The 24,301-nt window shown below is 34.6% G+C and overlaps 1 pseudogene across 1 annotated transcript; it reads left to right on the top strand.

Annotated features, from left to right (window-relative positions):
- The first annotated feature begins 1,568 nt into the window (after positions 1-1,568).
- LOC309633098 (SWI/SNF-related matrix-associated actin-dependent regulator of chromatin subfamily E member 1 pseudogene) lies at positions 1,569-24,019 on the top strand (annotated as a pseudogene). The gene has a single exon. The product of its transcript is annotated as an SWI/SNF-related matrix-associated actin-dependent regulator of chromatin subfamily E member 1 pseudogene (transcript).
- The last annotated feature ends 282 nt before the right edge of the window (positions 24,020-24,301 follow it).

Consider the following 24,301-nt stretch of genomic DNA (forward strand, 5'->3'; position numbering starts at 1 on the left):
TCCGCATATGTGAAGACAATCAACTACCCAACATTTCACCATATCTCTCAGGCACCTCAAGCTCTACTGATATGACAATAATCAAACTTTACATTAAATGTCCCTCCTGTAGTCGCCTTCCTGTTAAAACCACCAGTCACTGTTGTGCATAACACAAATCTGAGGTCCTGAATTTCTTTCTCTTCTCTCCAATTACTATGATTGTACTTATCAACTCTGCCCTGAACTTTCTGCTTCCTTTATCTTTCTTCAGTCACCTTGAATCTCTTCTTGGCACATTTGTCCAAGGGATCTCTCTAGGATGTAGGACTCATTATGTTTCTGCCTCCCTTAAAGTCTTCCCACAACATCCTGCAGACTTCAGAATGAAAGTCATGATTCTTAGCATGACACAAAACTTTTCATTGTCTATTTCCCCCCTGCCTCTCCAGCAACTTCTTACCTTGTGTCCCTGCACTTGACCATAGTGTGTACCCCTACAAAACGATTTGCTGTTCCTGGAATAGCTGTCTCCCCACCATGCCTTCTGGCTTGTCTTCCTTTTTTGAATTTCTCTTCAATCTTTAGACTGCTTATCAGTCTGCTTGCCAACTCATGGCTTTAAGACTCTACTTCCCTGTTCTCTCTTGCCATATTTTGCCACCTTCATTATTATCAGTATCATATAACAGGTAAAAGTACTAGTACTAGTAGTAACAGTAATCATATACTGTACACTTAATATTCCCATTTTAAAGATGAAAAAACTGAAGCATCGAGTGGTCAAGTACTTTAACCCCAAATCTTATAGCTTCTATTTGGGTCAGGAGTTAAAAACCAAGCAATCTGACTCCAGGGTTCTACTTTTTAACAAAACTATTCTTCTTCCCTATCCTAGAAGCCTAGTCACTGAGTTGCAAGGGTCTATCCACTTGTTTGTCTCCTTCAATGGTCTCTGAATTTCTTGAAGTCAGTGTCACAGTCTTTATCTTCAAATTCTCAATGCATGGCTTTGATCTCTTCATTCTCAGGTTTTTCAAGTAGGGATATGAGGAAAAGAACTTGCCAAATATAAGAAGCCTGATTAAAATTTAACACTAGCATTCAAAAATATTGAGGACTAGGGAAGAAAGGAAGGATAGGTATTGTAAGTTTAAAATGTAATGAAGAATGAACTCATTCAGCTATTATGGAGTAGTTACTAAGGCTACACAATGTGTTAATTGATCTAGGGGGCAAGATGGAATAAGAAGTATCTTAGTGGAATACTTTTTTCACAGTCACTTCTTATCCATTCTGAACAGTTATTTATGTGGCCTCTGCTACAATATGTATTCCAGGTAAATATCATATCTATGTATTTGCCATTAAGGTTGTAAAATTTCTGTGAATTGGGTGTGATTATTCCTGTTTACAGCTGTTGAATCTAGAGACAGAGGATTTCAGTGACTTATCCAAGTTCACATTTTTACTACACCAAAGCTCACTTCCACAAATATATAATTAAAGAGGAGAGAGAGAGAGAGAAAGACAGGAAGGAAGGAAGGAAGGAAGAAAGGAAGGAAGGAAGGAAGGAAGGAAGGGAGGAAGGAAGGAAGGAAGGAAGGGCGCGAGGGAGGGAGAGAGGCAGGGATTGTATACATTTGTATGTTTGTGTGTGTGACTGAGTATGTGTTAGTATGTGTGTATGTCCACCAGGTACCAATTGAGTCCTCCTATACTCTCTCTTCAGGTTGGGCCAAGGTTGGGGGTAGGGGCTGTGGCTGGTTGGCAGAAGTATGGAGTACTGGAGGAGAGTAGAGAGGGCAGAGTATTCTCCGCCTTCCTTCCAAAGAGACTGGGTCAGATTGGCTCACTCCCTCAAGCAATGTTCACTGTTTTCCTCAAAGCTGCTGACTCTGTTCAGGTCTATCTTCTCCACAGGCCTGGGGGTGGAAGGCTCAGGTCACTGAACACTGACCAGACCTTGTAGTTTCCCAATGCCTGCCCTTTGCAATTAATCTCTTTGTAAATAAAATTTTCTATATTAAGAGTGCCATGTGCTTACTGTGGGACCCAGACTGATGTATTGGGTGTTTGTGTGTTTATCAGTACACAATCATTACAGTTCTTCTACTAATTATTTCTCTACATTCTATAGCATCATGTCATTATAAATTTTATAGTGCAATTACTTGACTACAGTAGAACTCACAAAATAATGACAAAAAGTACAGATCTTCTATTAAGGTCCATAAGGTAATCTGTAATATTTTTGCTGGATACAGCCAATTGCTCACATATAAACAGAATCCTGTCCCTTAACATTAAGCAGATTTCTAGAGGAAAATGTCTTATAGTATTTGCAGCTAGGTTTCCTTTGGCTTTGAAAAGACCAAAGCTATTATTCTAAAGGGAGGCTAAGGGAGCAACAAGTGTTGCACTTTCAATTCCCAGATCAGCAGTGATGATAGCACAGCATTATTTACATCCACTTTCCAATAGATTCTGCTTAGCACTGTCAAGATCAAAGCTGAGCAAAACTCTCCCTTCTCACCACTTTGTCATCCTTACCCTTACAGGCATGCAAATGAAAATTCTTCCCTGTTATGGGGAGATAATGTTGCTATGGTTATAAAGGTAAAGTAGATTTATCACAATAATTGGGAGTATGATTCTCCATTATGGTTAGTGATTGCAGAGACGGTTGACATGAAAACATTAAATTTTATTTATTTTTTCCTCCTTTCCTCACCATTTCTTCAATTTCTTCTTCAACTTCATTGTGTACATACTAACGAAAGTTTATTTCCAGGATGATTAGGCATATCATAATTTGGAAATTTATATATTATATATTGCATATATTATACATACATATACCCTGATAGTGACAACATGATTTTTTACCTCTGTAAGGCTTTGGATGGAGTGCTTGAAGTGTGGAAGAATTTGGAATTAATGTTGAATAGGTCCATGACCTGCTCTTTCTTCAATGATGACGTATTTTAAGGCTTAAGTGATCCTATCACACCAAATTTATGATATACTATTCAAGAAACTTGATCAGAATATACTTTGGCTCATTATAGTGTAATAATAAGCTTTATAGTACAGTTTCACTGCACTGCTTGTGTTAAAGTGATAAAGAAAGTGAACTGTATCTTTTTTTTTCTTTTTTTTTTTGCCAAAGTTAGATTTAACGACCTCTCATTTTCCCAGGACAGCCTCATTTATTAGATAACCAAATTCCTTTGGCTCTCTCTTATTTTCCCAATATAATTTAAAATCCATTTTCCCCCTTGATTTGCTAGCTATACATATTATTTTCCTGCCCACAATTCACATTCCATTAAAGAGTTGTGATTCTACAAGACACATTATACTGATACTCTGAACTAAAAACAGTGTTTCCTTGGCATATTTTCACTTGAAAATCTAAGGATATATTGCACACAGTTCAAATAGCTTCTGATTAAAGATAATAATCTCACCTAAGAGTTGAAAAAATTCGTAAGTACATAATAAGAACATAATAGATTTATAAGTAATTTACTAAATTTAAAACACGCATGTCCAGAGTAACCTGTGTTTTTTCTAAATGATGTAACTTTTCTTGTGTGTATTGCAGTTGTGAAGAGAGACTCTGGTACACCCCAATCCTGCTCTCCCTCTGCCCCCTAACATTTCATGCTCTATTTTCAGGGTGTGTAATAGGATTGCACTTATTCTCTACTCCCTAGCCTCAGTGCTAAACAAGGAGTTGGGAGTGGAAAGGAGGTGTGCTTCTTTTGGTTGAGTATTTATTTGTCTCTGTGAGACATTCCAGAGATCTCTGTTTCCATTTGTTACCATGACTAGCTGCATTCAAGACAGTCCCTGATATCCTTGATCCTTGAATGATTATAGTGAGCATATCCTTCTGTTCACCTACAATGGATATATAACTTAATGGGGAAAATATACATTTGTAGTTTTAAGTCACTAAAATGTAGGATTGTTTGCTACAGCAGAATAATTTACCAATCCTAATTAATACAGAGGCAAAACACAGAAAAAAAAAGTGAAAAACATTCTTGGCAAAGACAGATCCTGATAAGCTAGGGAAGGAGGAAGATATGCCTTTAAGAGGAGTGCTAAAAGCAGGATTTATGAAAGATGCTTCCAGGACACACTTACAAAATAAAGAAGTTGTAACTACACAGCTTTTATATGAAATGATTAGATAAAGGTTTAATTGATGGCTAAGACTCATCCATTGTCCAGATGGATTTTGACAGAGATTGCAGAAGAACATTTATGATGTCTGTGAGTCCTCTTAAAGGCATAGCTAAGAGACTGTAAACCTCAGTATGAAAGGGCCATTTCCTTTAAGAAGAACAGATGCCTGATCTGATTAAGTCCAACAAGTGCAGATTATCAAACCATTAGACAGATTTTAAAAAAGATTAACTGAAATGAATTTATACTTTACATAATTTAAATGCTTTATCTGCCTGATTCTGGATCAATTCAACAAACTAAATTTATATTTTATAATATATTCTATTAATTTCTGAAACTTTTTATCTTACCATTTTGTGACATCTATATCTATGGAATTTTATAAGTATATACTACCATTTCTAGGTTTTCTTTTCTCATCTTATATACTTAATAGTGTATGCAAATTTTTTCTAATAATAACTAAATTATTTTTATGGGGACTTGGTATTATAAGAAGTCATTAATTTTACATCATTAAGCTTGGTAAGCCAAACATTTTAGAGGTGAATATTTTTAAATTTTGTATTAGACAAGTGTGAGTCAGTATATACTATGAAATATTTAGCACTTGATCATGACTATTTAGTTTTAAGTATTTTACACAAATGAACTAATCAGCAGAATGACTTACTACTACCACATAAAAGGAAGAAAAACATAATATCAAAGTATAAACCTTTATTAATAAGCATATTTCAAACTTGTTTCATAAAGATATATTAATAATAAGCTAATATACTATTGGTTTATATTGTTTCCATAAAAATTGAAGATGGGCTCTACAGTTCAAATCCAACCCCTTTCTTCTTAATCAAATGCTAATCTGCATATATGAGACCATTAGATAAGTACCACTCAAGGCCCAGTGAGGAATGGAGTGTTCTCCAACCTCTTATGTCATTTTTCCTTGGCTGAAAGAAAAATTATAATTTGAGCAATTTGACCTGCATGTGACTGCTGTGACAAGGAAAGCCCCTTTAGGGCTACCAAACATCCTATTTCCAAAAGACCAGTCCTACTTAGCATGAAATATTCCATATTATACATGAACCCTAGATAAAACACCAGCACATCTATTCAGCATGAAATCTTTTTTTTCCTTCTCCTACACATGTCATTTGTAATTTGTTTAGTGTAACAAGGTAGATATGGGCATAATATTTGAACATATGAGAATCTTTTTTCTTTCACATTATATTATAGTGATCATTAATATTATACTCAAGATTTGAAAAAATACATATGTATGCACTCCAACAACTTAAATACATTTATGATTCTATTATTCTTTAGTCTAGATGTCATTTTTCCTGATTTCACATGTCAGGGTATGAGATGAGAGGGAAGGTATACAAGGTCTTTTTCAGTACCACCTACATACTGTCAGTGCCAGAAGTAAGACAAAATCTACACAAGGTGGAGAGTTTTACACATATATACAGCAAGGTAAAATAATAATGTGAAAGTTTCTAAGAAAATGAGAACAGACGTTTAAAAACAATTCATGGGGGATCAACTTTGGGAATGGTGAAGTGAGGACCTCAGTCATAGTCCTCCCACAAAAAACAATGAAAATACTAGCAAAAGCCCTAAAATTATTTCAGAACTCTGGAAGTTACCCAAAACTACAGAACAAACTGGAAATCTTCTATCAAACAGCAATTGCCAACCTTAGTAGCACAGCAGGATCTGTGATGCTTTAACTTCCTCTTTCCCTAGCATAGTGACACAGTAATCATAAAATAAACAAACAACCTACCTCCCAAAAAAACAGTTTTCTTTCAGCCAACAGAAAGGACTGACCCACTGAACCATTCTGTAATTCTGTTAAATGTAACATCCCCAGAAGCACAGTCAATATTATGCCCAAATTTGAAGCTCCCTGGAAAATATCCCTTCTGGGGTGTTATGGCTATTTGATTTAATTCAGAGTTCAACAAAGTTCTATGTCAAGGATATTACCAAAACAATACAGTTTTGCTGGCAATATCACTGGTGTCTAAGACTGTGATTTCAGGCAATCAAACAAGATCTCTGCCAGGAATTTCTGAATGAAATGATCACAGGGAACTTTGAAAAACTCCCACAGGAATCTTAAAGGCAGCATATGTGCACAAGGCTATGTAAATGCCCAGGACAGACTTGGGAAAAATAGAAAGCCCCACACATCTCTAGCAGACGTTGAGGTGTTGAGGCCCTATGTAAGCAGGAAGTGAAAGTTAAAGCTGTATTGTAAACTGCCTGAAGTTTAAATCATACCTTCTCACACAAATTCTTTTGACAGAGAGTGAAAGAAATAAAGGTAAGGTATTTTAGAAAATCTTCTGATCAATCACTGTTTCTGAGAATCTGATTTGGAAAATCTTCTGACCAATCACTGACTAAATTATACTGACCCTGGGCTGAATTTAGGAAGTTAGGCTTAAAATTAAAACAAGAACTTAAAAAAAAATTCTAGTAGATTTCAGTGACTGCACAACACAGGGAATATAAAAATCTACAGATCTAGTCTGAGAAAGTTATTTAAAAAGCAGCAACAACAAAACAATGAAAAAACAACAACATAAATAGCATCAAAAAAAAAAAAACCTCTGGGGGAATGAGGAAGAATCTGACACCAAAGTTACATTATATGATCTAAAATAACCAGTTTTCAATGTCAAATACAAGTCATACAAAATAATTGGAAAGTATGCCATATAGAAAAAAGAAAAAGTAAAAGTAGACAATGGAAAATTTTTATGAGAAGGGCTGGATTTTGAAGGCAGTAGTTAAAGGCTTTAAATGAACCACCATAAATATGCTCAAAGAACTAAAAAATACCATATTTTAAAAAGTAAAGAAAGTATAATAACAACCTGTCATCAAATAGAGAATATCAATAAAGTGATAGAAATTATAAAATGAAACCAAAAAGAAATTTGGAGTTAAAAAGTACAATAGCTGAAATCTGAAATACGGATTCTCAACAACATATTTGATCCACCAAAAGAAAGAATCAGTGAACTTTAAAAGATGTCAGTAGAGATTATGCAGTCTGAGGAGCAGAAAGGAAAGAAGTGAAGTGACCTGAACAGGGCCTCAGTGATGTGTGACACTGTCAAATATACTAACACATATAACAACAGACAGAGAAAAAGGAACTGAGGGAATATTTGAAGAAATAATGGCCAAAAACTTCCCAAATTTGATGAAAGGTGTGAATCTACATTTAAGAAGCTCCATGAACTCCAAGTAGCATAAACTCAAAGAGCTTCATACCTAGACTTATCATAGTCAAACTGACAAAATTCAAAGAAAAGCAGAAACTTAGGAAAGCAGCAAGAGAAGAATATACCTTATTATATACAAGAAACTCTCAGTAAGGTTAACACCTGACTTCCCAACCACAGAGGCCAGAAGATAATAGGATAACACATTAAAGTGTAGAAATTAAAAGACTGTCAACCAAGAATTCTATATCCAGCAAAACTATCCTTAATAAATGAAAAAGGAATAAAGAAACTTCTAGATTAGCAAAAACTTAAGAGAATTTGTTGCTAACAGACTTCCATGAAATACCAGGTTGAAATGTAAGGAAACTACATAGTAACTAAAATTCACACAAAGAAATAACAAACACTCATAAAAGGTAACTATATAGGTAAATATAAAAGGAGAGTACAAACATACTTTTGTTTGTAACTTTTGTATTCTCCTATCTGATTAAAAAATGACTACATAAAACAATAGTTATAACACTGTATTCATGGGCTTATAATATATTAGGATATAATTTGCATGACAATAATAATACAAAGATGGGGAGAGGGAAGAAAAGTATATTGGGTCAAAGTCTTGTATACTATTGAAATTAAGTTAGTATTGATCTGAACGAGACTATTATAAATTCAGATGCTAATTGTAATCTACAGATCAGCCACCGAGAAAATAAATAATTAAAAAACCACACACGTGGAAATTTAAATGATACATAGAAATTTAAATGATATATGAAAAAGTGTCTATTTAATACTAAATTTATAATAATCAAGGAATAGATGAACAAAAGCCATATAGAACATACAGAATACAAATAGCATGATGCCTGACATAAATACTATCATCTCAGTAATTACATTAAATGTAAATGAATTAAACACTCCAATCAAAAGACAGAGATTGATGAAATGAGGGGGAAAAAGGCCAAGATACACTATATTAAAAGACACATTGCTTGAAAGTGAAAAAATGAAAGAAATATACTATCCAAGTAGTAACTGCCATGGTCTAAATGTTTGCGTCCCCCTCAGATTCATAAGGTAAAGTCCTAACTTCCAAAGGTGATGGTATTAGTAGGTGAAGCATTTGGGAGGTGTCTTATTCATGAGAGTGCAACCCTCATGAATGGGATTAGTGCCTTATGAAAGAGGCTCCAGAGAGATCCTTAGCCCCTTTCTCCATGTGAGAATGCAATGAGAAGTCTGCAACCTGGAAGACAGCCCTCACCTGACCATGCTGAAACCCTGAACTCAGACTTCTAGTCTCCAAACTGTGAGAAATAAATTTTCTGTTGTTTATAAGCAACTCAGTCTATGATATTTTGTTACAGCAGCCTGAATAGACTAAGATGGTAAACAAAAGAGAGCTGGAGTGGCTATATTAATTCAGACAAAATACACTTTAAAACAAAACAGTGTTTCTGCAGGTAGAGACTTTTCATAAGGACAAAAGGATTATGACAATTATGTGTCTACCTAGAAACAGCTCTCCAAATTACATTAAGCAAAAACAGACAGAACTGAGGAAGAAATAGACAATAATAATTGGAGATTTGAATACAACACTTTCTATAAAGGATAAAACTAGCAAAAGCTCAACAAGATATAAAAGACTTGAAAAGCACAATAACTAGACCTAATAGACATTTACAGAACACCTTATCCAACAATAGTAGAATGCACATTCTTTTCAAGTGTACATGAAATATTATCCAGCATATAGATCATACGTTATGCCATAAAACAAACGTCAATACATTTAATTGTTTGAAATGATAAAAAGTTGTTTTATTTTTACTTTTTAAAGTATGTTTTATGACTACAAGGAAATTGAATGGAAATCAGCAATTATAACATTTTTATGAAATAGTGAAAATTCACAAATATGTGGATATTACGCCATACACTATCAAATAAGCAATCAGTCAAGAAGGAAACCACAAGGAAAATAGAAAATACTTTGAGAAGAATGAAAACAAAAACACAATTTTACCAAAGCTGATGAGATGCAGCTAAAGGAGTGTTTTAGATGGAAATTCACAGCTTTTACCACTTATATTTAAAAAAAGAAGAGAAAGGTCTCATATCAATAACCTTCCAATTTAAGAAACTAGAATAATAAGAGCAAACTGAATGGAAAACAAAGAGAAAAAAGTGAATAATAAAGATTAGAACAGAAATCAATAAAATGGAGAATAGAAAACAATAGAGAAAATCAACAAATCTAAAAATTGCCTATTTAAAAAGATAGGCAAAGTTGACAAACCTTCAACTAGACTGCTTAAGAACAGAAGGGAGAAGATACAAATTATTCAAATCACAAATGAGACTGGGGGCATCATGACCAGCCTTACAGAGATTAAAAAACAATTGTAAGACATACTATGAACAACTATATGCCAACAAATTAGATAACTCAGATGAAAAAAAATTCTAGAAAGACATCTGGTAGATCTGTAATAAGTAAAGAGATTGAATTAGTATTTAAAATATTTCCTAAAAGAAAAACTCAGTACCAGATGGCGTTACCAATGAATTCTACCAAACATTTAAAGGAGAACTAATATTAATTGTTCACAAACTCTTTTAAACTTCTCAAATTATTGTATGAGGTCAGTATGACCCTGACATCCAAACCAGACAAAGGCATCACAGAAAAAACAGAAAGACAGATAGGTGAAAGAAAGAAAGAAAGAAAGAAAGAAAGAAAGAAAGAAAGAAAGAAAGAAAGAAAGAAAGAAAGAAAGAAAGAAAACTACACATCAATAAAAAGGTGAGCAGTTTTGCAGGATACTAGATCAACATAAAAAAATCAATATATTTCTATACACTAAAAGTAGGCAATCCAAAACAAAATTAAGAACAGAATTCCATGTAAAATAGCATCAGAAACGATGTAGGAATCAATTTAATCAAAGAAGCGCAAGACTTACACACTGAAAACTATAAGACACTGTTGAAAAATATTTTTAACAATTAAAATAAATGAAAGCCATCCTATGCTCATGGATCAGAAAACTTAATATTATTAAGATGATAATACTCCAGTTGATCTACAGATTCAATAAAAAGCCTTTTAAAATCCCAACTGGTTTATTTTTTATGGAAATAGACATGTTGATCTTAAAATTCATATAGGAATTCAAGGGGCCAAGATAGTCAAAACAATCTTGAAAAAGAACAAAATTGGAAAACTCAGACTTCTTGATTTCAAAACTTAGTTTAAAAACTACAGTAATCAAGACAGCATGGTACTGGCACAAGGACAGACATAGACCAATGGAATAAAATTGAAAGTCCAGGGCTTCCCTGGTGGTGCAGTGGTTGAGAATCTGCCTGCCAATGCAGGGGACACGGGTTCAAGCCCTGGTCTGGGAAGATCCCACGTGCCACGGAGCAACTAGGCCCATGAGCCACAACTACTGAGCCTGTGCGTCTGGAGTCTGTGCTCCGCAACAAGAGAGGCCGCGATAGTGAGAGGCCTGCGCACCGCAATGAAGAGTGGCCCCCACTTGCCGCAACTAGAGAAAGCCCTCGCACAGAAACGAAGACCCAACACAGCCAAAAATTAATTAATTAATTTTTTTAAAAAAATTGAAAGTCCAGAAATAATCCTTACATTTATCATCAACTGATTTTCAACAATGTCAAGACTATCAAATAGGGAAAGAAAAGTCTTTTCAAAAAATGGTGCAGGGTCACCTAGATATCTTCATGAAAATGAATGAATTTTATTGACATTTATCTCACACAGTATAAAAAAATTAACTCAAACTGGATTATATACTAAATTTACCACTAAAACTATATTCTTGGAAGAAAACATATGCATAAATCATTATGACCTTGGGATAAGTAATGGTATCTTAAGACACAAAAGCACAAATGACAAGAGGAAAAATAAGTAAACTGGGCTCATCAAAATTAAACACTTTCATGTTTTAAAGGACACCATAAAGAAAGTGAAAATACAAACCATAGAATGGGAGAAAATATCTAACAAGGGACTTGCATCCAAAATGTATAAAGAACTCTTACAAATCAATAATAAAAAGAAAACTACCCCAATTTTAAAATGGGCTAAAGCTTCAAATAGATATTTTTCCAAAGAATATATTCAGATGGCCTATAAGCACGTGAAAAGTTATTTAACACCATTAGTTAGTAGGGAAATGGAAATTGAAATTACAGTGCAATACTAATTCACATTGACTAGGATGGTTATAATAAAAAACAGACAGTAACAAATGTTAGAGAGGATGTGGAGAAGTTAACACATACACTGCTGGTGTATCATACACTGCTGGTAGGAATGTAAAATGAGGTGATGACTTGGAAAACCTTTCTTCAAAATGTTAAATACAGAAATAACATGTGACCCCAACTGTATTCTCAAGTATGTGACCAAGCAAAATAAAAAATTATTCCACACAATACTTGAGCATGATAGTTCACAGAATTACTTATAATATCTAAGGAATAGAAACAAGACAAATGTCCATCAACTGATAAATGTCTAAACGTTAAGTGGTACATCCACACAATGGAATATATCACAAATAAAAAATGACAAAGTACTGATACATACTACAACATGGGTGAATCTTGAAAGTATTGTGATAAGTGAAAGAAACTAGTAACAAAACATTGTGTATTTTATAATTCCATTTAAATGAAATATCTAGAATAGGCAAATCTATAAAGACAGAAAGTAAACTCATAGTTCACTAGGGTTGGGGTGGTATTGGGAGGAAATGGGTGGTGACTGCTAAGAGATACAGGGTTTTTTTCTGGAATAATGAATATGTTCAAAACTTAGATGTAGTGATGGTTGCCTAAATCTATGACTGTACTAAACCCATGGAACAGTACCCTTTGAATGGCGCATTTTGTGGTATATGAATTGTATTTCAATAAAGATGTTAACAATTCATGGATAAATCTTAAATCTTTAATCTTCCATATTATGGTTGAAATCAATGCACTTAAGCTGGAGTAAATATAATATTAATATAATAACAATAATAATAATAATAAAATAGCCACCCTTTATTGACTGCTTGGTACAACAACCACGTGAGTATCAGGCAGTGATTTTAGTACATTAAGTCTGATTTTTAAGATGCTTAGCAGAATGGATAACATTAGTCAACATATTACAGATGAGCAAATGGAATGTCATATAGATTAAGTCAGGAGGTCACAGCTAATTATCTGATAAATGGTAGAGCCAGGATATAAAATCAGTATAAGGCCCGTGTACTTTCCTTGTTCCATCTGGCCTTGACAAATGCCTACAGCAATATTTCATAAAATGTATTTGCAGGATACTAGTGCCAATAATAGCTCTAGATTTTGTATTTTAAAAGGATTGCATGGTTAAGACTGAGAAACACGGATCCAAAAAAAAATTATAACATATTGTATTGAGAGTCTATAATAAAGACACTAATATAATTCATTCTGTATAGATGAGCAAACGAGCCCATATTAAGACAAATGATTTTCCTAGCATTTCCTCATCTATGGCAGCAAAAAAATTGCCTTTCGAATAGGTGGTTTATTCCACTATATCAGCCTTATATCAAGGGCAATGGCTTAGTTAGATTCGTGGAGTACAATATTATGTTTTTGGACAATTAGCAACATGATAACCACTCTCTTCAAAATGAGTTACTTCACCTCTTACTACATATTTACACGTTATTATGGTGCTGGCTTCACCCTATTCAAACAAAAATGATAAATTTTTTCTTGAATACCTTGTCAGGCATGCATGAATATAGGCAATCTCTAGCATTCTGATTCCATCAGGTAATGAGGAACTTTCATAACAAAGGCTAGAAAAGCCCTGGACTTGAGATCCTCTCTTGCCTACATAGAAAAATGAGGCTGGATATTTAACATGCACTCGTATGCCCAGTGAAATGTGCTAAGTATATGTCACTTATTTTTCCAAAATAAATGAATAAAATGTTTAAAACTTTAACTGTAAATCCAATGAAACACCTACCATTCCTTATTCCAATATTTCCTACTCATCACAGCTATATTAATCATTGAAGCCCAGTCTGACCAGTAATCAGTCACCTACTCAATAACCATGCATGGTTTTTCTATTGTCTGCAATACAAAATCCAAATCCCTTAGCCTGTCATTTATGATTTTTCCCAACAGATGGCCCCAGGCTTATTCACTATTCACACCTAATTTCCAGAAAACATCGCAACTTGCTATTCTTCCAAATGAGACCCATACTTTATAATTGCTGGATCTTTGCTCATATTTTTTCCTATGCTCAAAATTCTTTGTTTTCCCCACTGCTTAGCAAAATTCGAATCACTTTTCATCCCAAAGGCAACTTCCATGATAAATTTGTTCTTAATTCCCAAATCAGAAATAAGTTGTACTTTTTCTGAATTCTTTGGAAAATTTTTTATAAAACTCATCTAATACATTTACACTCATAATCTTATTTTACTTTGCTAAAATCCAAGAAGAAAGAACTTACACTCAAGCCTCCACTATTATGCTACTGAAGAAACTGATGGTTAGAAAATAGCCCCAGGTGAAGCATATACCAAAGACCAGAAATTGGATTAAAAATAATTTAGCTAAATCCAAAGTGTGAGCTTTGCGATAATGATAGTAGGTGACTTTTATTTTTTTTTCTTTGTCATGCCAATTGTATTTTAGGCCTGTTCTCTTTACTTGTAAAAACAATTCTTTCTTGAAGCTCTTTATTTTCTGGCTCTGGGACCTGATTTTCCTCCCATATCATGTATATTCTTTCTCAGTTTCTTTTTCAAATTTTTTTTACCTCGTCTCAATCCCTAATTCTTGTAATGTCCCAACCTTGGACTCTTGCTCTTCTTTATTTATACTCACTGTGATAGTTTTAAATACTATCTATGTACTTGTGACTCGAAGATTTACATATCCAACTCCAATCTCTCTGCTGAGCTATGGACTAAAATATTCAACCACCTGCTCAGAACCTCCATTTGGATGTCTAATTTAAAGTTAAACTATTCAAAGGAGATCCTCTCTTTGTCTCCCCTATCAAAGTACATCCCTATACCTTCTCTCTTACCATATCACCAAACAGCATACAATCTGTCCAGTAGTTCAAACTGAAAACCAGCAATGAACCTTGATTCCTCTTTCTTTCACATTTACCATCAGTAAGTTCTGCTTGTACCATCACAGTGTCTCACCACTTCTTACCACCTAGTAGATTCTTACTGGGTTTATCGAAGCCACAACAAAATCTTGCCTAGAACTTATCAAGTTTCTGTAAACAGGTCCTCTTCTTTCAATCCTGCTCCAGTACTGAAAAGCTTCCATCTTCCACTCACCACCATTCTCAACCTCTCTAAGCTGATCTGAACAGACTGAATCATCAGGCTCCCTTGTATTCTAGATTGCATTTGGTTTTGGCCAATGGTGAGTGTGTGGGTGGGGCAACAGCAGGAGTTAGGAACAAGACCTTTCCATGCAGAGTGACTTGAGGTTGACCAGTCCCTGAATTTAAGGTCTTAATTTTTATCAGACACTCCTCTTCACACAGCTCTTTCTTTCCCCATTTCACTAACTGCTCCACTCCTCTGTGCTTCTGGGTCCAGTAGTGGTAAAAGCTCCCAAGTATTGGCCCTATTTTATTGCTCTATAGTTTACTAATTTGTTGTCTTTATAAACAGTCCTTTTATTAAGCTTTCCACAAAGTAGCTAAATTAAGTGTGGCATTTGTGTCCAGCAAGAACTCCAGGTGATACACTACCTATGGCTTGTGCTATATATACACCATCTATGGCTTGTGCTATACATATCAACAATAATTATCTTTAAAAAAACAAAAAGTGAAATCATGAAATTATTTCCTCCTGAAGCTCTTCTGAGACTTTCTAGTAAGGTCCAAATCTCTAACCATGGCCCTTAAGGCTTCTATGAGCTGGCTCTGGCCATGACTCCAGGTTCATCTCCCACTCTCCCCACTTTGATTCATTTCATTCCTGCTGTCTTGACTTTCCATTTTATTCCTCAAGCAAAAATATACCATACTGAGCTTATTTCTATCTCAGAGGCATTGCATCTTGCTAGTTCTTCCTGAAATGTTCCTCACACACAGGTGATCATTGCTTGCTTCTTCATTTTATTTAGGTATTACTTAGACAGGCCTTCTTAACTACCCTTTCAAAAACAGTCCCCCATTCATATTTAATATCTAGTTGTTTGCCTGACTTTATTTTTCTCCTAGAATTTATCTCTACCCAAAATTGTATTTTATAGTTATTTGTTTATTTGAATATTGTCTGTTTCATTCACTAGAAGTTTCACAATGTCAAGAATTTTATGTTTCTTAGTTACTGTTATATTCAGAGTAAGAAAACAGTGACCGGAATATACTAGTGCTATGAAAAAAAAGAATGATTTGAGTGCATGAATGAATGAATAAATGAGGTAGTCAGGTAGGTACTATTACAGTCACCACTTTACAGACAAGGAACTGAGAGTTAGCTAGAAAATTGCAAACCTGAGAATACTGAACTATTTTAATAAAGGTAAGAACTATGTATTAATACACGTTTTATTTCCCTTAAGCCCTGACACAGTGCTTGAACATGGCAATCTCTCAACTGATTTATGTTCACTAATGATGGAGGCTTTTTAAAGAAGAGCAATGTGGCAGCAACATGCAGACTGGCTTCTGGAAGGGAAGCTGGTTAGAAATTTATCTTAGTACTATGCATGTATTTCCATATAGTCTCAGACAACATAAATTGATCATTAAAAAGGTACTTTAATAAAGGCATCTATGATTATTATAGTCAAGTATGAAGGCTTTACATATGTTTATTTACAATTGTTTACCTAGTTTGTAGATTATCCAGGCTTTGCTTGCTACTTGTCTTTTGGAAGATCTGCTTTTTGGACATTTCATGGTTCATTAATAAATTTATCAAAGAGTTTATGTAGGAAAAAAAAACTATCAGAAATTCACTGCAGTCACTTTAAAATTTTTATTAGTAGCTCTGATACAAGCAAGTAACAGCATTTTAGAAATAAATGTGATATTATGTTATTTATGTAATATTATATTACCCTTGAATTCAGCTTTACAGCTATTTTGCAAACCTATACTGAATATATAATAGTTTATAATGTGATGTGTGGGAATTAAAAAATGTAGATATCAAACCCACTCTGTCTTATTGGTTAAGTAGTTAAGGAACACACATGAAGCAAGTAGATATCCAGTTCAAGACAAGATGCTATGCAAGCCCACAGGATATACTGGATTAAGTGCAAAAAGTCGTGCAGAAGCTGCTTTAGAGGAAGAAAGTTGACAGAGACAGTCTCGCATGGAGAAAGGAAAACCTTACATGAGCATTCAGCCTGCTGAAGACGCGATGATTATGATGATGGTTTTTCAATGAAGCAAACAGCCATAGCCCGTTTCCAGAGAAACCACCGCCTCATCCGTGAAATCCTAAGTGAGAGTGTGGTGCCAGACGTTCGGTCAGTTGTCATAACAGCTAGAATGCAGGTCCTCAAACGACAGGACCAGTCCTTAATGGTTCATCAGTGAAAACTAGAAGCTGAACTTCTTCAGATAGAGGAGTGACATCAAGAAAAGAAGAGGAAATGCCTGGAAAGCACAGATTCACTTAACAATGAACTTAAAAGCTTGTGTGGTTTGAAAGTAGAAGTGGATATGGAAAAAACTGCAGCTGAAATTGCACAGGCTGAGGAACAGGCTCACAAAAAGCAGGAAGAAAGGGAGAAAGAGGCAGCAGCGCAAGCTGAGCGCAGCCAGAGCAGTACTGTTCCTGAGGAGGAGCCAGCAGCTAATAAGACCGAAGAAAAGAAAGAAGACGAGAGCGTCCTGAAGGACACAGAGGAGACACTCCTTGAAGAAACGACAGAAAGCCAACAGAATGGTGAAGAAGGCATGTCTACTCCTGAGGACAAGGAGAGCGGGCAGGAGGGGGTGGACAGTCTGGCAGAGGAAGGGACCAGTGATAGTAACACGGGCTTGGAGAGCAACAGTGCAACCGTGGAGGAGCGACCAACGGATCCCGTACCAGAAGATGGGAGAAAAGGATGAATACTGCCTTGTTTTATGTGTTCTAAATACTTTTTTTTAAATGAAAAAATGTTTTTTGAGTTTAAAAAAAAAAATTTGCTTAGGTTCTCCAAGATCATCCTAATATGTTTTTCATGAATAATTTTGATTTGTTTTAACCAAATATTTACAACCATAGCATGTGACATTTATGTCTAGAGCAATGGAATTTTGTTGTGCTTTGCATGATTGTGAATTTGGTGATTCTGATACTCGTCTAGTTTCTACATTTTTTTTCCCTGAAAAATGAAGAAATAGCTACTAGTCCTTTTGTTACAATATTGTAAAACTACTTAGACCATGGTAATTCCATGAAATGAAGATACTTTCTAACCATAAAAACTTTAGGATAAAAAATATCATTAGAAAATTAAGGATTTTAGGAACTATGCTCTCAGGTTAAGAATAGACTGGGATTCCCAAATCTAAGTCTAGTGCGCAACATCAGAAAAATAATGAAGAATAGAAAAGCCTTCTTTCTTAAGGGTACATAATGCCTTCATATATTTCTTTTATGTAATTCTATATTCTTATGTTTGTCTCAATGTAAAAGAGCCTCTAAAACAATTTTAAGCATTATTGTTCTTGGTCGGTAAATTGCTACTAATCATTCTACCAAAGGACAGAGTTTCTATTTTGTACAATGTCTATTACATTAAGATGTTAAAAAATACCATTATTGTGAGATATTTAGTGAACACTAAACTTAAAGGAATTCTCTAAGACTAAGTCAAATGAAGAAAGATTAAAGATAAAGACAAATTTGAATTCAATGTCATAATACCAATAAACACAAATTAGGAAATTTAAGTTGATACAAGTTAGAATCTACAATGAAAATATTAATACAGCAAATAGAACAGTGTTTAAAAAAAACTACAGAAAAGAAAATCAGATAGAAACAACTTTTAAATATATTTTTTTATTTTAGGAAAGTTTAGGAGTTGCAGAAATATTAGACTCACACTCAGGTTCTCCATTGTTGAAATTACCATTACATTTCTCACAACTAATGAAGCATTATTATTAACTAAGGTTGATATTTTATTCAAATTTCCTTAGTTTTTGCCTCATGTCCTTTCTCTGCTCCATGACTGCATCCAGGATATCACATTATATTTAGTTTCCTCAGGCTTCTCTAGATTATGAGAGTTTCTTAGACTTTCCTTTTTTATTTGATTACTTTGAGAGTTTTGAGGAGCAGTCATCAAGTATATCATAAAATGTCCTTCAGTTTGGGCTTGTTTTATGTTTTTCTCATGGTTCCACAGTGTTTATGGATTTGGTAAGGAAGACCAAAGATGTAAATTGCCATTCTCATCACATCATATCAAGGGTACATGCTATTAACATGACTTTATTCCTGATATTAATCTTTTTTTCCTGGCAGAGGTAGTGTTTGTTAGGTTTTTTTCCCACTTGAAACTTTTCTTCTTTCTTTCCATGATATACTCATTAGTAGGAAGTTACTACAGTTAACTCTTGAATAATATGGGGATAAGAGCCGCTGGTCCTTAGCACAGTCGAAAATCTGCCTATAACTTACAGTTGGCCCTCTGTATTTGTGGTTCCTCCATATCAGCAGTTCCTCCTTATCTATGGTTCTGCATCCAAGAATTCAACCAACTTTGGATCATGTAGAACCATAGTATTTACTATTGAAAAAAATCCATGTATAATTGGAATTGTGCAGTTCAAACCCATGTTGATCAGGGTCACACATGAGGGGTGAGACTTTATCCTTCACCTCCTTGGGAAGACAGTAGCTACATAATTTATTTGTAAATCTTCTGCATTGGAGATTTGTCTCTCTTTCTCATGTATCTTTTTGTTTAATCATTTATTTACATCAGTCCAGCAAAAGGATGTTTATTTTATACTTTGGGCTAGAATCCAAATCTACCATATTTATTTTATTGCTCAAATTGGTCCAGTTTAGAACCATTGAGAGTTTTTTCAGTTGGTTCCTGTGACCTTTGACATATCCCCACTGCTGTGTTTTGTTTTGTTTTTTTAGTACTGTCTTACATTTTGGCATGACAAAACACTCAATGATTCATCTTGTATATTCCGTGCCTCTATATTCCCTTCCTTCAACTGGGAAAAGTTTTCAGAATTGTCTCCTTATGAATCCTTTTTCCCTAGATATTAAGCATTTGTTAAGATTCTGGATGGGTTTCAAGATGGCTATCCTCCCAATTTCCCAGCTAGCACCATCAAGGAATCCTTCTCATGTTCTCACCAGGAGAATTTGGTGGGTTCCTGGAGTAAAGGTATGAATAAGTGTGGGGCCCTCTTATGACTGCAGTCCCCAAGAGTTTCTCACTTTCAAGCTAGCCTGCACTCTGCCTCCAGCAGTTCCTCAAGATTACCATTTAAATGTTCCTACTAGTTTAAGGATTCTCATATTTTGTTCTCCAGGTAAGCAAATCTCTGGAGCTAAGTCTTTCTGGATGTGAATGTTTCTCTAAATTTGGGGGTTTCAGCTTGCCCTGTGATCTTTGTTCAATGATGGGTCAAAATATTATTGATTTTTAATATTTCTGGGTTTTTTATTATAAGGATGGGAGTTAGGAATTGATGCTGAAACCCAATCTCTGGAAATACTTATAACTCATACCATGACTGATCATTGACAAAATGTAGAATTCCTTAAATAATGAAATTAGTAATGTTATACTAATAGTCATGCTTTGAAATATATCTTCTAAAAATTTAGAAGGGCTTCCTTGGTGGTGCAGTGGTTGAGAATCTGCCTGCCAATGCAGGGGACACGGGTTCGAGCCCTGGTCTGGGAAGATCCCACATGCTGCGGAGCAACTGGGCCTGTGAACCACAGCTACTGAGCCTGCGCGTCTGGAGCCTGTGCTCCGCAACAAGAGAGGCCGCGATAGTGAGAGCCCCGCGCACCGCGATGAAGAGTGGCCCCCGCTCACCGCAACTAGAGAAAGCCCTCGCACAGAAACGAAGACCCAACACAGCCAAAAATAAATAAATAAATTTATAAAAAAGAATTATTATTTAAAAAAATAAAAAAAATTTAGAAAAACATTACTTTCAAATATTTACAAAAGCTGATCATTTACAAATATGAGACCACAAGTAAAACTTTAAACAACTTCAAGGCTAAAAAGATATATATTATATTTATAGTAATATTATTAAACTAGATCTTAATAGTAAAAGAAGAAAATAATAAATTTGTGCAGTACTTTTATAAACATTTTCTTAAATCTTAAATGGAACTATTTGTTAGCCTCATCATACCTAGCACTAGTTCTATTTATTTTCATAACTTAATAATTTTCCACAAAATGTCAATATTTGTAGTTATATATGGTTAGAAAAATTATTCTAACAAAAATAGAATATATCTATTTTAATTTTTAAAATAAACATCATTTTAAGCTTTCCAATTAAAAATAACTCATATGTTTTTGACACAATCAAAGCTTCTCATTTACAAATTTAGAATCCAATCCAAGTAGTTACCAATCACTGGATCCTGAAATATTTGCACCCAACATTAAAGACAGAGCATAGTAACAGATGCACATTTAATACAACTATAAGTTTGCCTAATTAGCTAGCCAAGTTTTAAAATGGAAACAGCGTGCAATTCCTTTAAGATCATTGTCATTCCTTGCAACCCTGAAGTGAGAAAATTCAAATTCCTTGTAGGAAGATTGCAGCCGCTATAGAAACCATCAGGATCTATAGCAAGGTTTCCATCCATTTTTGTCTTTCATCAGTTTCCTCCCTTTCTGTTTTATGGGAGATATACGCTTTAAAAGGGTTAACTAATTGAACTTCATTCTGAAAAGTTAATTCTTTAAAATAGAATTTTTTTTTTTACTTCTATGTTTTTTCATTTTCCATGCTTTTCTGGGGAAAATGGATTTGTATAAATATTTTCAACTAGACTGCTTGGTTTTACTCAGCTTGGGAATTTTATAATTGTTATTTTAATTCTGAGCTTACACCCCGAGGCAGTTTCATGAAGAGCACAATTTTTGAAAATCAACTGAATCAATAGGTTGTATGTTATGGTTTTAAATTTTTTATGATAAATGTTCCTTGCAGCTTCAGGCCTCCCATCTTGAAAGATTTCACATTAGAATATGAGGCAACAGAGTAAAGGCGAAATGACAGTTGGAATGATTCAAAACTTATCAGCTTATAAACAACTGAAATGTAAGTTAGGAATAATACATCACTTGTGTCGAATGCGTGTCTAAACATCAGCATTTTGTAGCCTCAAAAATAAATCAATTATTTTAAATAAAGCCTTTCTTTTCAAGAGGAGCTGAAGGGAATAAAAAGAATTTTTCACTCATTTGAGAAGGAAATGAGTCCATGGGGGAACTTTGCATGGGGGCCTGATGGAGTATAAAGAGACAACCAGAGCCCAAAGCAGGCTTCTTAAACTTATTTAAAATATTTCTTTTTGCATTTTTTTTATTTTAAAGCTTTCAAGTTTTAATCATTACCATATGGGATTTAGAAAGAAATTGTTAAGAAATAATTGCTCACAATAATCATAAGTAGTCTGAATTAAATTAGAGCAGAGAGTGAGAGACGATGCGGTGAGTATGAATTTGCTTTTAAAGACAAATGCTTAATGGAAGGGCACGTTTAATATTGTATGTGAAATCATTTGTTACTGGCAAGACATCCTAAGCATTTCAAGTTCAAATGGACAATGTTAGTATTTGGATTCAGTTATCACCCATGGATTTATCATTTTTTTAAATGCTATTAGTCAATTATTAACATATTAGGGAAGATACTTCCTTAAGTGTACCATCTTTGTAAAGGAACTTCTAAAAAGTTTTGTGTAAATAATGTTATATTGATCTCACAGAATATTTGATGCATTTTTTAAAGGAAAGGTAAAAAAACCTTAAGAAACAAACACCACACATACGTTTTCTTGCCCTGTACATTGAAACTACACAGAAATAGTGACATTTCAAAAGCAAAGAGCACATTTAACTCCCATTACAAAAGACATTTCCCTCTAAAAAGAAGTCAGATCTCATGGAGAAAAATAGTGGATTTACAGGACAAGGAAAGTTCAAAGAGAATGTAGAACACCTTCCTGGCCAGAAAGAAAAAAACAAAAAAAGAAAGCTCTCCTTTAAGGAAGAATGCCAGGTAATAAAAACAAGGGGAATAATGAAAACTGACTACCACTCTAGCAAAACAATAGATGCAGACTTGGTCAACAATGAGTGTTTTGAAAGCTACTGAGTGAAGGGAAGGATTGAATCAGAAAGTATGCTTTTAAAATGGAGAGGTGTGGCTGTCACTATCTTAGTCAAGTGGTTAAAATTGGCATTGTCAATGGTGAGATGGCCTCACTTGATATGCCTCCCAACGGCACATCATAATCTTGGTGGTTTGAAGTTGCTTTCACAACTTTCACCTGAGTTTTATTCTGAGGAAGCAGTCAGAAGAATCTGGGTATAGGATGATCTGCAGGGCTATTTGACCACACCATTCTAATAAATAAATACAATGAAGAAATGAGGGAGGTGACTTAAGACACATAGCAACCAAATGTACTATGTAAACCTTGCTTGGTCCCTGAATTGAAAAAACAACCATCCCCTATAAAGGACATTTTGGGAACAACTGAGGACATTTGAGGATGATCTGTATTTGGTCAATGCTATTAAATTAGTGTTGGTTTTCTTAGGTAGTATTGATATGGTTTTGTAGGAGAATGCCCTTGCTTTAAGAAGAAGCATGCTAAAGTATTTAGATGTGAAGGGTTATACTGCCTCAGCCTACTAGTGTCTTTTGGTGGGGGAGTGTGGGAGAGGGGAGAGAGAGAGAAGAAAGAAAAGGAGGAGGTGGGGTGGGGATGGGAGGAGGAGGAGAAGAAAAGAAAGCAAGAGAGAAAGAAAGAACAAAAGAGGAAAGAAAGAAAAGGAAAGAAGGAAGGAAGCAAAAGGGAAAAGAGAAAAAGAAAGAAAGGAGAAAGAAAGATGGAAAGATAGGAGCAACTGTGACAAGGTTTTTACAAGTGATGAATCTGTATAAGGAGTATGTTTTATTGTGTTATTTATCAACTATTCTGTAGACCTGAACTATCTCAAAATAAAATGAAATAAATGTATAGAAAAGAAAAAAATTGATGTGTATAAATAACTTCTTAGTTTCTTTAATCTTAGAACATACCATAGTAAAAAGCATAATGTGGGCACTACGTTGCTATTATAAGTATGATTTCAAATTGTTTGGGCTCATTGAGACCACCACTAGAGTGAAAGATAAAATATGAGAAAATATAAATATAAAAACAATAAAAAATATATTTTATGTCAGGAAGGTAGAGGAGCAGGGGAGACAACTGAAGAGAGGGATATTAATAAATATTTTAACTGAATCAAATAACATATGTGCTTTTTATGTTTTATTTATTTATTTATTTTTGTGCTTTTTAAAAATTTTTATTTATTTATTTTTGGCTGCATTGGATCTTGATTGCTGTGTGCGGGCTTTCTCTAGTTGCGGTGAGCGGGGACTACTCTTCGTTGTGGTGCACGAGCTTCTCATTGCGGTGGCTTCTCTTGTTGCGGAGCACGGGCTCTAGGCTCACGGGCTCAGTAGTCGTGGCTCGTGGGCTCTAGAGCACAGGCTCAGTAGTTGTGGTGCACGGGCTTATTTGCTCCACAGTATGTGA

This window comes from Balaenoptera borealis (genome assembly GCF_965194805.1).
Source record: "Balaenoptera borealis genome assembly, chromosome: 8".
In the NCBI taxonomy this organism is placed as follows: Eukaryota; Metazoa; Chordata; class Mammalia; order Artiodactyla; family Balaenopteridae; genus Balaenoptera; species Balaenoptera borealis.